Below are 12273 nucleotides of genomic sequence, written 5' to 3'. Positions count from 1 at the left end.
GTACTCTTGCATCCAAGCCCAAGAACGGGAACTGACGCCGCTCATACATCCAAGTCCAAGAACACCACCACCAAGGAGAAGAAAAGGATCGGGGTTACTGCAGCCGTGGAGAAGACGAAGCAAAAGGACAGCCTGACCCCCTCTTTCTCTGGCTTCATCTCGGGAAGGTGCTGCTGCTCCTTCCGGCCGCCGCTCCTCTTCTGCAAGCCACATCTTCGGGTGGAGGTGGTGTAGTAACTAATACTCGGCCTCCTAGTACTAGCCACAAGTTGCTGCAGCCACTGATGTAAGTAAACCCAAGAACAATAGTGCTAGTGCCAGATTGTATTTATTCTGACTATATGCTTCTTCTAGTTTAAATGAACCAAAGCATACCTGCCATGTCTGTCAAACCCACCATATCACCATGTCTTTACTTTCAGGTTTTGTTTATTGGCATGCCTAAATTTTTTATTTCATCTTGACATATAGAAACATTTTACTATGGACATCATGATGATGCATGCATATAGGCAATATAGCATTGCATTCAGTTAGTATACCGCTAAAATAACTTTATTTTTCCTATTTTCAGTGACATAGCTATCCTAGCTCCTCAGTTGTACTGTCGTGTTGTGCAATTACCAATTCCCCTATTGCCATATGTAAGCAGTTCAAATAGAACAAATTGACAGATTTTGCTTGTTTCCCATGTCCTGCCATACCTGTTATGTTTGATATTTTTTATAGCATATCTTTTTTTATTAACATTCATTCTTATTATGTCATTCAGATTGAAAAAATGAGTACTAGTCGTGATAGCTAGGGTGGATCGGTCGGCTGTTGAATTGTTGATTTTCATGTGCGTGAATAAATTATTGGCGGGTACGAGCGACCCGCCGGGTATGATTTACCCGGCTAGGTATGGGTCTAGGGAAAATTCCCCACCCATGGCTGGGTATGGGTATTCTGATGGTACTAAATTTTTATGGCAGGGATGGGTCTAGGGTGGCCATACCCGATGGGGATTTACCCATTGTCATCCTTACATGAAACCAAACAAGAAGAGGTGAAACTAGCATGACTAAATTGCAGTGTGGCGAATTTTGGCTCCCTATCGAGTGCCCCAATTTGTCTCCCAGACCAAGAGGCTGGGATTTTGATTCACACCCCACAACAAGTTATTGGATTTTTGCGCATTAATTCGCTTCCTGTGTACACTGTTCTTCCCGCGCTTGGGCAAAGCTAGAGCTTGGACTACTCGAGTGTACTGCACACTCAAGAGATGTCTTTCTAGAGACTGGCAACAACTATGGCTGGTCCACGTGTTTAAACCTAGGCGGTGCACAAGAGGTGAAACCAAGTTACTATGGCCTATTACGTGAAATTTTGTTTTGACCCTAGTGTCAGTGCATTCAGGTGGCTTGACATATCTTCGTCATTGTAGGTGGGTTTCATCAAACGGTGTCGATTGAGTTTTTCTTTTTCTAATTAACCAAACAGAGTGGATTGAGCTTCTCTACAATGGCTCTAGTAGTAATAGTCGGACAGAGAGCAGCCCAGGTTTTGCTTAGATTAGAAGCTTGGCAGCGACTGTCACTCTCATAGTCTCACCAACCGCACCGACATCAGTGTGATGTTGATGACCTCCGCAACCGCACATGAGGTCCCTGTCCTCCCAGATGAGATCCTAGAGGACATCTTCCTCTGCCTCGACGCCGTGACCGACATCGTCCGTGCATCCACTGCCTGCAAATCGCATTGTCGAGTCATCTGCAAACATCGGTTCCTCCACTAGGTACCGGTTCCTCCACCCTCCGCCCATCCTAGGATTCCTAGAATCCAAGGGGAAGAGAGAATTCCACAATGCCGAGATGCTACACAAGTCTGCTCCTGCCGCTATCTCGCTGGCGCGGACAACAAACTTCACCTTCTCCTTCCTTCCCATGAAACCCAACAAGAAGAGGTGAAACTGGCATGAATAAATTGCAGTGTGGCGAGTTTTGGCTCCCTACGGAGCGCCCCAATATGTCTCCCAACCCAAGAGGTTGGGATTTGATTCCCACCCCACAACAAGTTATTGGATTTTTGCGCATTAATTCGCTTCCTGTGTACACGTTCTTCCCACGCTTGGGCGAAGCTAGAGCTTGGACGACTCGAGTGCACTGCACACTCGGCGAAGCTAGAGCTTGGACGACTCGAGTGCACTGCACACTCGGCGAAGCTAGAGCTTGGATGACTCGAGTGCACTGCACACTCAAGAGATGTCTTTCTAGAGACTGGCAACAATTGTGGCTGGTGCACATGTTTAAACCTGGGCAGTGCACAAGAGGTGAAACCGAGTTACTATGGCCTATTACCTGAAATTTTGTTTTGACCCTGGTGTCAGTGCATTCGGGTGGCCTGACATAGCTTCATCCTTGTACATGGTTTTCATCGAACGGGGTGGATTGAGTTTTTATTTTTCTAATTAATGAAACAGGAGTGGATCGAGCTGTTCCGCAATGGCTCTAGTAGTTACGGTCGGACAGAGAGCAACCCAAGTTTTTCTTAGATTGGAAGCTTGGCAGCGACCATCACTCTCATGGTCTCATCAACCGCACCGACAACAGCGTGATGTCGATGACCTCCGCAATGGTGCATGAGGTCCCCATCTTCCCAGATGAGATCTTGGAGGACATCTTCCTCCGCCTCGACACCGTGGCCGACGTCAGTCTGGGCATCCTCTACCTACAAATCGCATCACTGAGTTGTTTGCAAACACCGGTTCCTCCATAGGTATCTGTTCCTCCACCCTCAGCCCATCCTCGAATTCAGTGGAATCCAAGGGGAAGGGAGAATTCCACCACGCCAAGATGCCACACAAGTCTGCTCCTGTCGCTAGCTCCCTGCCGCAAGTGGCAGGCTACTTCACCTTCTCCTTCCTTCCCATGAAACCCAACAAGAAGTGTGAAACTAGCATGAATAAATTATAGTGTGGCGAGTTTTGGCTCCCTACCGAGTGCACCAACTATGTCTCCAACCCAAGAGGCTGGGATTTGATTCCCACCCCACAACAAGTTATTGGATTTTTTGCGCATTAATTCGCTTCCTGTGTACACGTTCTTCCCACACTCGGGCAAAGCTAGAGCTTGGACGACTCGAGTGCACTGCACACTCAAGAGATGTCTTTCTAGTGACTGGCAGCAATTGTGGCTGGTGCACATGTTTAAACCTGGGTAGTGCACAAGAGGTGAAACTGAGTTACTATGGCCTATTACCTGGAATTTTGTTTTGACCCTGGTGTTAGTGCATTCGGATGGCTTGACATAGCTTCGTCCTTGTACGTGGGTTTCATTGAACGGTGAGGATTGAGTTTTTCTTTTTCTAATTAACCAAACGGAGTGGATCGAGCTATTCTGCAATAGCTCTAGTAGTAACGGTCGGACAAAGAGCAGGCCTAGGTTTTGCTTAGATTAGAAGCTTGGCAGCGACCGTCACTCTCACGGTCTCACCATCCTGTGCCGATAGTAGCGTGATGTCGAAAACCTCCGCAACGGTGCATGAGGTCCCCGTCCTCCTAGATGAGATCCCATAGGACATCTTCCTCCGCCTCGACGCCAGTGGCCGAAGTCGTCCGGGCGTCTGCTGCCTACAAATCGCATGGCGAGTCATCTCAAAACACTGGTTCCTCCACAGGTACAAGTTCCTCCACCCTCCTGCTCAGTCCTTGGAGTCCTAGAATCCAAGGGGAAGGGAGAATTCCACCACACCGAGATGCCACACAAGTCTGCTCCTGCCACTAGCTCCTTGGCGTAGGCGGCAGCGTAGACTTCACCTTCTCCTTCCTTCCCATGAAACCCAACAATAAGAGGTGAAATTGGCATGAATAAATTACGATGTGGTGAGTTTTGGCTCCCAACCATGTGCCCCAATTTGTCTCCCAACCCAAGAGGCTGGGATCTGATTCCCACCCCCACAATAAGTTATTGGATTTTTGTGCATTAATTCGGTTCCTGTGTACATGTTCTTCCCGTGCTCGGGCGAAGCTAGGGCTTGGACGACACGAGTGCACTGCACACTCAAGACATGTCTTTCTAGAGACTCGCAGCAATTGTGGCTGGTGCACTTGTTTAAACCTGAGCGGTGCACAAGAGGTGAAACCGAGTTACTATGGCCTATTACCTAAAATTTTGTTTTGACCCTTGTGTCAGTGCATTCGGGTGGCCTGACATAGCTTTGCCCTTGTATGTGGTTTTAATTAGACGGTGTGGATCGAGTTTTTATTTTTCTATTTTACCAAATGGAGTGGATCGAGCTTCTCCGCGATAGCTCTAGTAGTAACGGTCGGACAGAGAGCAGCCCAAGTTTTTCTTAGATTAGAAGCTTGGCAGCGACCGTCAATCTCATGGTCTCATCAACCGCACCGACAACAGCGTGATGTCCGATGACCTCCGCAACGGTGCATGAGGTCCCCATCCTCCCAGATGAGATCCTGGAGGACATCTTCCTTCGCCTCGATGCCACGGCCGACATTGTCTGGGTGTCCGCTGCCTACAAATCAGCATCGCTGAGTCGTCTACAAACACTGGTTCCTCCATAGGTACCTGTTCCTCCACCCTCCACCCATCCTCGGATTCGTGAAATCCAAGGGGAAGGGAAAATTCCACCATGCCGAGATGCCACACAAGTCTACTCCTGCTGCTAGCTCCCTGCCGCAGGCGGCAGGCTACTTCACCTTCTCCTTCCTTCCCATGAAACCCAACAAGAAGAGTGAAACTGACATGAATAAATTGCAGTGTGGTGAGTTTTGGCTCCCCCAATATGTCTCCCAACCCAAGAGATTGGGATTTGATTCCCACCCCACAACAAGTTATTGGATTTTTGCTCATTAATTCGCTTCCTATGTACACGTTCTTCCCGCGCTCAGGCGAAGCTAGAGCTTGGACGACTCGAGTGCATAGCACACTCAAGAGATGTCTTTCTAAAGACTGGTAGCAATTGTGGCTTGTGGACATGTTAAAACCTAAGTGGTGCACAAGAGGTGAAACCGAGTTACTATGGCCTATTATCTGAAATTTTGTTTTGACCCTGGTGTCAGTGCATTCGAGTGGCCTGACATAGCTTCATCCTTGTACGTGGTTTTCATCGAACGGTGTGGATTGAGTTTTTCTTTTTCTAATTAACCAAATGGAGTGGATTGAATTTCTCCGCAACGGCTCTAGTAGTAACGGTCAGGACAGAGAGCAGCCCTAGTTTTGCTTAGATTAGTAGTTTGACAGCGATCGTCACTCTCACGGTCTCACCGAACCGCTGCCAACTGGCAGTGTGATGTCGATGACCTCTGCAATGGTGCATGAGGTCCCCATCCTCCCAGATGAGATCCTAGAGGACATCTTCCTCCACCTTAACGCCATGGCCAACGTCGTCTGGGCCTTCGCTGCCTGCAAATCGCATCACCAAGTCATCTGCAACAACCGGTTCCTCCACCCTCCGCCCTTCCATGGATTCCTAGAATCCATGGGGAAGGGAGAACTCCACCATGCCGAGACAACACACAAGCTGCTCTTGCCACTAGCTCCCTCGCGCAGGCGGCAAACTTCACCTTCTCCTTCCTTCCCATGAAACCCAACACGAAGAGGTGAAACTGGCATGACTAAATTGCAGTGTGGCGAGTTTTGGCACCCTACTGAGTGCCCCCATTTGTCTCCAAACCCAGGAGGCTGGGATTTGATTCCCACCCCACAAGTTTTTGGAGTTTTGCGCATTAATTCACTTCCTGTGAACATGTTCTTCCCGCACTCGGGTGAAGCTAGAGCTTGGATGACTCGAGTGCACTACACACTCAAGAGATGTCTTTCTAGAGAGGGCAAAAATTGTGGCTGGTGCACATGTTTAAAACATGGTCGGTGCATGAGAGATGAAACCAAGTTACTATTGCATTTGGGTGGCTTGACATAGCTTCGCCCTTGTTCGTGGTTTTCATGGAACGGTGTGGATTGAGGTTTCCTTTTTCTAAATAACCAAATGGAGTGGATCGAGCTTCTCCGCAATGGCTCTAGTAGTAATGGTCGGACAGAGAGCACCCTAGGTTTTGCTTAGGTTAGAACCTTGGCAGCGACCGTCACTCTCATTGTCTCACTAACCGCGCTGATGGCAGCGTGATGTCGATGAGCTCTGTAATGGCGCATCAGGTCCCTGTCCACCCAAATGAGATCCTAGAGGACATCTTCCTCCTCCTCGATGCTGTGGCCGACATCGTCTGGGGCTCCGCTGCCTGCAAATCGCCTCGTCGAGTCGTCTGCAACCACCGGTTCCTCCGTAGGTACCGGTTCCTCCACCCTTCGCTCGTCCTTGGATTCAGGGAAGGGAGAATTCCACCACACCAAGATGCCACACAAGTTTGCTCCTGCCACTAGCTCCCTCGCGTAGGTGGCAGATTTCACCTTCTTCCTTCCCATGAAACCCAACACTGAAGAGGTGAAACCGAATTACCTGAAATTTTGTTTTGACCCCAGTGTTAGTGTTATGACCGGCAACCATTATAGGCGTAGGCCCATCAAGGGCTAGGGCTGCTGACCAGAGGGGGGCATAAAAGCCCATAGTTATTTTATTTAGTCATATTATTATTCGAGATATTATTATTAGAAAGAAGTATAAATACCTGTAAAGACTTGGAGATTGGATTAAGCAGAAACAATCTATTGTTTCCGACTTCCCCTGGGAGCCGGGAGTTCCTAACCCTAGCCGCCTCTACTATTCATGTGTGAATAGTGACACCGTTACTATAGCTACGCGAGGGTTCTAGGGCTACAGCCGTAGCCGCCGCTCCCTCGCTGCAGCCACGGCGCCGTCGCGCCGTCTTCCTCGTGCACTTCGACCTCGCCCTCCAACCTCCCACGCATACAACCTACGGCCCCTCTCTAGCAGGACCTAGGTTCATAGCAGCTTGGTATCAATGATTCTAGGCACGATGACCTCCGCTCTGCTCAGCCATGCCGCTCCACCGCCGCTGTCATCCATGTCGCTGCCCACGGCGTCCTCCGAGCTTTCAACCATGTCCGCATCCAACTTGCTGGGCGGCTCGATCACCCTAGGACACTTTGGCCGGCTGTGGTCGATCAGATCCGCCACAACATGGATCAGCTTGGCCGCAACATGGTCACCATGCAGGCATCCTTGGCCAGCCTCCTGCCACCGCCTACACCATCACAGCCGCCGCCTCCTACCCTACCGCTGCCAGCCATGCCTCAGGTGTCGCACCAGACGCTGCTTCTCCTACGGCATGCCCCATAGCGGGCCGGGGGTGCCTATCCATCTGCTTTAGCGGCCACCCTCCCCGTCCCCCATACCATCATGGGCGATGTTGGGGTCGACTGCGCCGCCGGTGTATACGATGGCTACCTCTCCTACGTCGTCCGTGGTGACCACCTCTGTTGTATCCTCCAGCCCCAACATCCGGCATGTTCTACGGCGGCATGGACGGGTCGCTCTGCTACGACGGCGCTATCAGGTCGGCCGCACCAGGCGGCCCTTGGGACTGACCACGGAGCGCACAGGGGGTGCCCTAGCGCCACCGCGCTTCTACAAGCTTGAGTTCACCACCTATGACTGGTGGGGTGGATCCGCTAAATTGGCTCAACCAGTGCGAGCAATTCTTCCGTAGCCAGCACACTCTCGCCTCGGATCGCACATGGTTGGCAGTCGTACCATCTCCTGCGGCGCTGCACAGACATGGTACTATGCACTTGAACAAGATGATGGCATGCCAGCCTAGGAGCGTTTCCGCGAGCTGTGCCAGCTTCGTTTCGGACCACCGACGCAGGGCACACGTTTGGCGGAGCTGGCTCAACTGCCTTTCACCTCCATGGTCCTAGGACTACTCGGAGCGCTACAATGCCATACTCTACCATGAGCGCGACCTCAACCCTCGTCAAAAGGCACAGCTCTACGTCGGCGGTCTCCCTAAACATATCAAGGTGGACGTCGAGATGCAACATCCGTAGGACCTACAATCCGCCATGTACTGCGTGCGGGCGTACGAACATCAGTGCGGCTGCCTTCCTGCCTACACAACAGTCGCCTGCAGCAGCGCGGCGTTTGTCCACCGGCGTGCCCCGGCCTTCCGCCAGCTCCCCGGCCAGCTGCAGCTCCATCCTCAAGGGACTGTACCACAGCCAAACCCCGGACAGCCGCGATTCCACCGATTGTCACCAGCGGAGCAACTTGAACGACATCGCCAAGGCCTCTGCTTCAACTATGACGAACCCTACGTCCGCGGGCATGCCTGTCAACGCCTCTTCTACTTGGTGAACGATGACTACGTCGACACCGAGATCCCTGCCGAGGTTGCAGCCGCCGACGCATTCCAGGAGCCGACCGCGGTCACCCCTCTAGTCCTGGAGGCCACGGGGGAGGCATCGGCCACAGCTAGGGCACCAACCACAGTGTCCCTCTATGCGCTTGCTAGGGTGTGCCCAAAGAATGCCATGCTGCTGCCTGTGAAAGTACGGGGTCACCGTCTGGTGGCTCTCCTCGACTCCGGCTCGACGACTAATTTCATCAACACTGATCTCTTCAGTTGTCTGCAGCTTCCCTCCATTCTGCATCCCATGCTATGGGTGCTCGTGGCCAACGGCGACCGCGTGTAGTGCCACAGACTCGCCCATAACGTCGCCGTGACCATCGGTGCCGAGGAGTTTTCCATCAACTGTTTCGGCATCAGTCTCGGCGAGTTCGACCTCATCCTCAGGTTTTGACTTCCTGTGAGTCCTTGGTCCCGTACTGTGGGACTACGAGAGCCTCTCCATGGCCTTCACACGCGCTGGTCACCGTGTCTTGTGGACGGGGCTAGGCTCCTCCGCCGAAGACACCACCAGGCAAACCGCGGTTCGGGCAGTCAGCGACGACTCGGGGCAACACCTCTTGGACCGGCTACTCCTTCAGTTCGGCTCAGTCTTCGACAAGCCACATGGCCTTCCACCACCGTGTCCCTATGACCACTGGATTCACCTCCTATCGGGCACCTGCTCCAGTCGCTGTCCGTCCCTACCGCTACCCGCAGCTCCAGAAGGATGAGTTGGATCGGCAATGCGCCGCCATGCTGGAGCAGGGGATCATACGTCCTAGCACATCCCTGTTCTCTACACCAGTTCTCCTGGTTTGCAAGGTGGACAACTCCTAGAGGTTCTGCATCGACTACCGTGCCCTCAACGCGCAAACCTCCAAGGACAGGTTTCCCATTCCGGTGGTGGATGAGCTCCTCGATGAGCTTCACGGCGCCCGCTTCTTCACAAAGCTAGACCTTCATTCCGGCTATAACCAGGTGTGGATGCACTCGGATGACATCAGCAAGATGGCATTCCGGACACACCAGGGCCACTACGAGTTCTTGGTGATGCCTTTTGGCCTCTCCAACGCTCCGGCCACGTTCCATGCATTGATGAACGATGTCCTCCGCCCATATCTCTGCAGGTTCATCCTGGTGTTTTTCGATGACATACTGATCTATAGCTCCTCGTGGGTGGAGCACCTGCAACATGTCTACGTCGTCCTCAAAGCTCTCCGCGGCCACCATCTCCACCTCAAGCGTTCCAAATGCTCGTTTGGGGCCTCCTCGGTGGCCTACCTTGGCCATGTCATATCCACCGAGGGTGTCACCATGGATGCAGACAAGATCGCGGCGGTCGCCTTGTGGGCCATTCCGCGGCCTGCTCGGGCCTTGCGCGGCTTCTTAGGCCTCGCCGGCTACTACCGGAAGTTCATCCGGGACTTTGGCGTCATCGCAGCGCCACTGACGCGTCTCTTGCGGCGAGACGTGTTCACCTGGGACACCGAGGCCGATGTGGCCTTCCTAGTGCTCAGGGCACCCTCACCACAGGGCTGGTCCTTCAAATGCCTGACTTCGACAGCATCTTATGGTGGACAGCGATGCCTCGGGTGCAGGGTTCGGTGCCATCCTTCACCAGGGCACGGGCCCTCTCGCCTTCTTTAGCAGACCGTTCGCCGCACGCCACCTTAAGCTCACCGCTTATGAGCGGGAGCTCATAGGATTGGTGCAGGCGGTATGACACTGGCGGCCATACTTGTGGGGGTGCCACTTCCTCGTCCGGACATACCACTAAAGCCTCAAGTACCTTCTGGATCAACGCTTGTCAACGGTGCCTCAGCATTAGTGGGTCAGCAAGCTATTCGGTTTCGACTTTGCCGTCGAGTACCGTCCTGTCCACCTCAACACGGTGGCAGATGCCCTCTCCCGCCGCGACATCGACACTGCTCCCGACATCGACGCTACAGCAGCAGCCGCGAGCATCTCGGGACCGTCTTTCTCTTACATCGACGACGTGCGCCGCGCCACGGCAACAGCGCCCGACGCTGCGCTCCTGCAGGAACGCCTGCGCGCGGGTGAGCTGGTCGCTCCTTGGCATGAGGACGCGGGACTCCTGCTGCACGGTCACCGCATCTTCGTTCCCAACGTTGGTGACCTACGACATCAGGCTATTCAGCTCGCCCATGGGGCTGGCCATGAAGGCGTTCAGAAGACACTCCATCGTCTTCGTTCGGATTTCTATTTCCCGGGCGATCGCACGTCCTGTGCAGGATTGGGTGCGCTCCTGTGCTGTTTGTCAATGCAACAAGACTGAGGCTTTTCGGCCGTTGGGGCTCCTGCAGCCATTGGAGGTGCCGTCCCAGGTATGGGCGGACATCTCCATGGACTTCATCGAAGGGCTGCCCAAGGTAGGCGGCAAGTCGATCATTCTCACCATCGTCGACCGCTTCTCCAAGTATGCGCATTTCATTGCGCTCGGTCATCCCTACACTACCACGTCCGTCGCCCGCGCCTTCTTCGACGACATCGTCCGCCTTCACGGGTTTCCGACGTCCATTGTCAGCGACCGGGATCCCGTGTTCACCGGCCATGTGTGGCACTGACCTCTTCAAGATGGCCGGCATGAATCTGTGCATGAGCACGGCGTTTCACCCTCAGACTGGACGGGCAGTCGGAGGTGGTGAACAAGGTAATCGCAATGTATTTGCGTTGTGTTATAGGTGACCGGCCTCGCGCTTGGGTGGATTGGCTCTCGTGGGCGGAATATTGCTATAACACGTCTTTCCACACCGCCCTCCGCGCGACGCCCTTTGAGGTGGTGTACGGCCGTCCCCCGCCCGCCATCCTACCATATCGGCCGGGGACAGCACATACTGAGGCCGCGGATGCTCTTCTTCGCAGCCGTGATGATATGCTCGCTGAGGTCTGTCAACGCCTTATTCAAGCTCAGCAACTTGCGAAGAAGTACTACGACGCCAACCACAGGGAGGTGAAGTTCGATGTTGGGCCATGGGTCTGGCTGCACCTCCTCCACCGTACGGCGCAGTCGCTGGACCCTCGTGCCAAGCACAAGCTGGGGCCTCGCTGGGCTGGGCCCTTCCGCGTGCTGGAGCGCATTGGCCGCGTCGCTTATCGCCTACAGCTGCCTGATGGCGCGCGCCTCCATGATGTCTTCCACGTCAGCCTGTTGAAGCAGCATTGCGGCGATCCTCCGGCGGCATCCGGTGTGCTGCCCCCGACGCAGGACGGCCGCATTATGCCAGCCCCGGATAGGGCATTGAGGGCGCAGCAACGCCGGGGTGTCTGGAGTGTATTGATTAAATGGCTCGGGTTGGCTGAGGAGGATGCTACATGGGAACGCGTCGACGACTTCAAGGCTGCCTATCCCGACTTTCAGCTCGAGGACGAGCTGTTTTCACAGGCGGGGAGAGATGTTATGACCGGAAACCATTATAGGCGTAGGCCCATCAAGGGCTAGGGCTGCCGGCCAGAGGGGGGCATAAAAGCCCATAGTTATTTTATTTAGTCATATTATTATTAGAGATATTATTATTAGAAAGAAGTATAAATACCTGTAAAGACTAGGAGATTGGATTAAGCAGAAACAATCTATTGTTTCCGGCTTCCCCTGGGAGCCGGGAGTTCCTAACCCTAGCCGCCTCTACTGAGTTTCTAACCCTAGCCGCATCTACTGTTCACGTGCGAACAGTGCCGCCGTTACCGTAGCTACGCGAGGGTTCTAGGGCTACAGCCACAGCCGCCGCTCCCTCGCTGCAGCCACGGCGCCGTCTTCCTCGTGCACTTCGACCTCGCCCTCCAACCTCCCATGCATACAACCTACGGTCCCTCTCTAGCAGGGCCCAGGTTCATAGCAGCTAGTGCATTCGGTTGGCTTGACATAGCTTCGCCCTTGTTGGTGGTTTTCATCGAACGTTGTGGATCGAGTTTTTCTTTTTCTAATTAACCAAACCGAGTGGATCGAGCTT

The sequence above is a fragment of the Miscanthus floridulus genome, chromosome 15, assembly GCF_019320115.1.
Source record: "Miscanthus floridulus cultivar M001 chromosome 15, ASM1932011v1, whole genome shotgun sequence".
NCBI lineage: Eukaryota > Viridiplantae > Streptophyta > Magnoliopsida > Poales > Poaceae > Miscanthus > Miscanthus floridulus.
The sequence above is the reverse complement of the archived record's forward strand: the minus strand, read 5'-3'. Positions refer to the sequence as shown.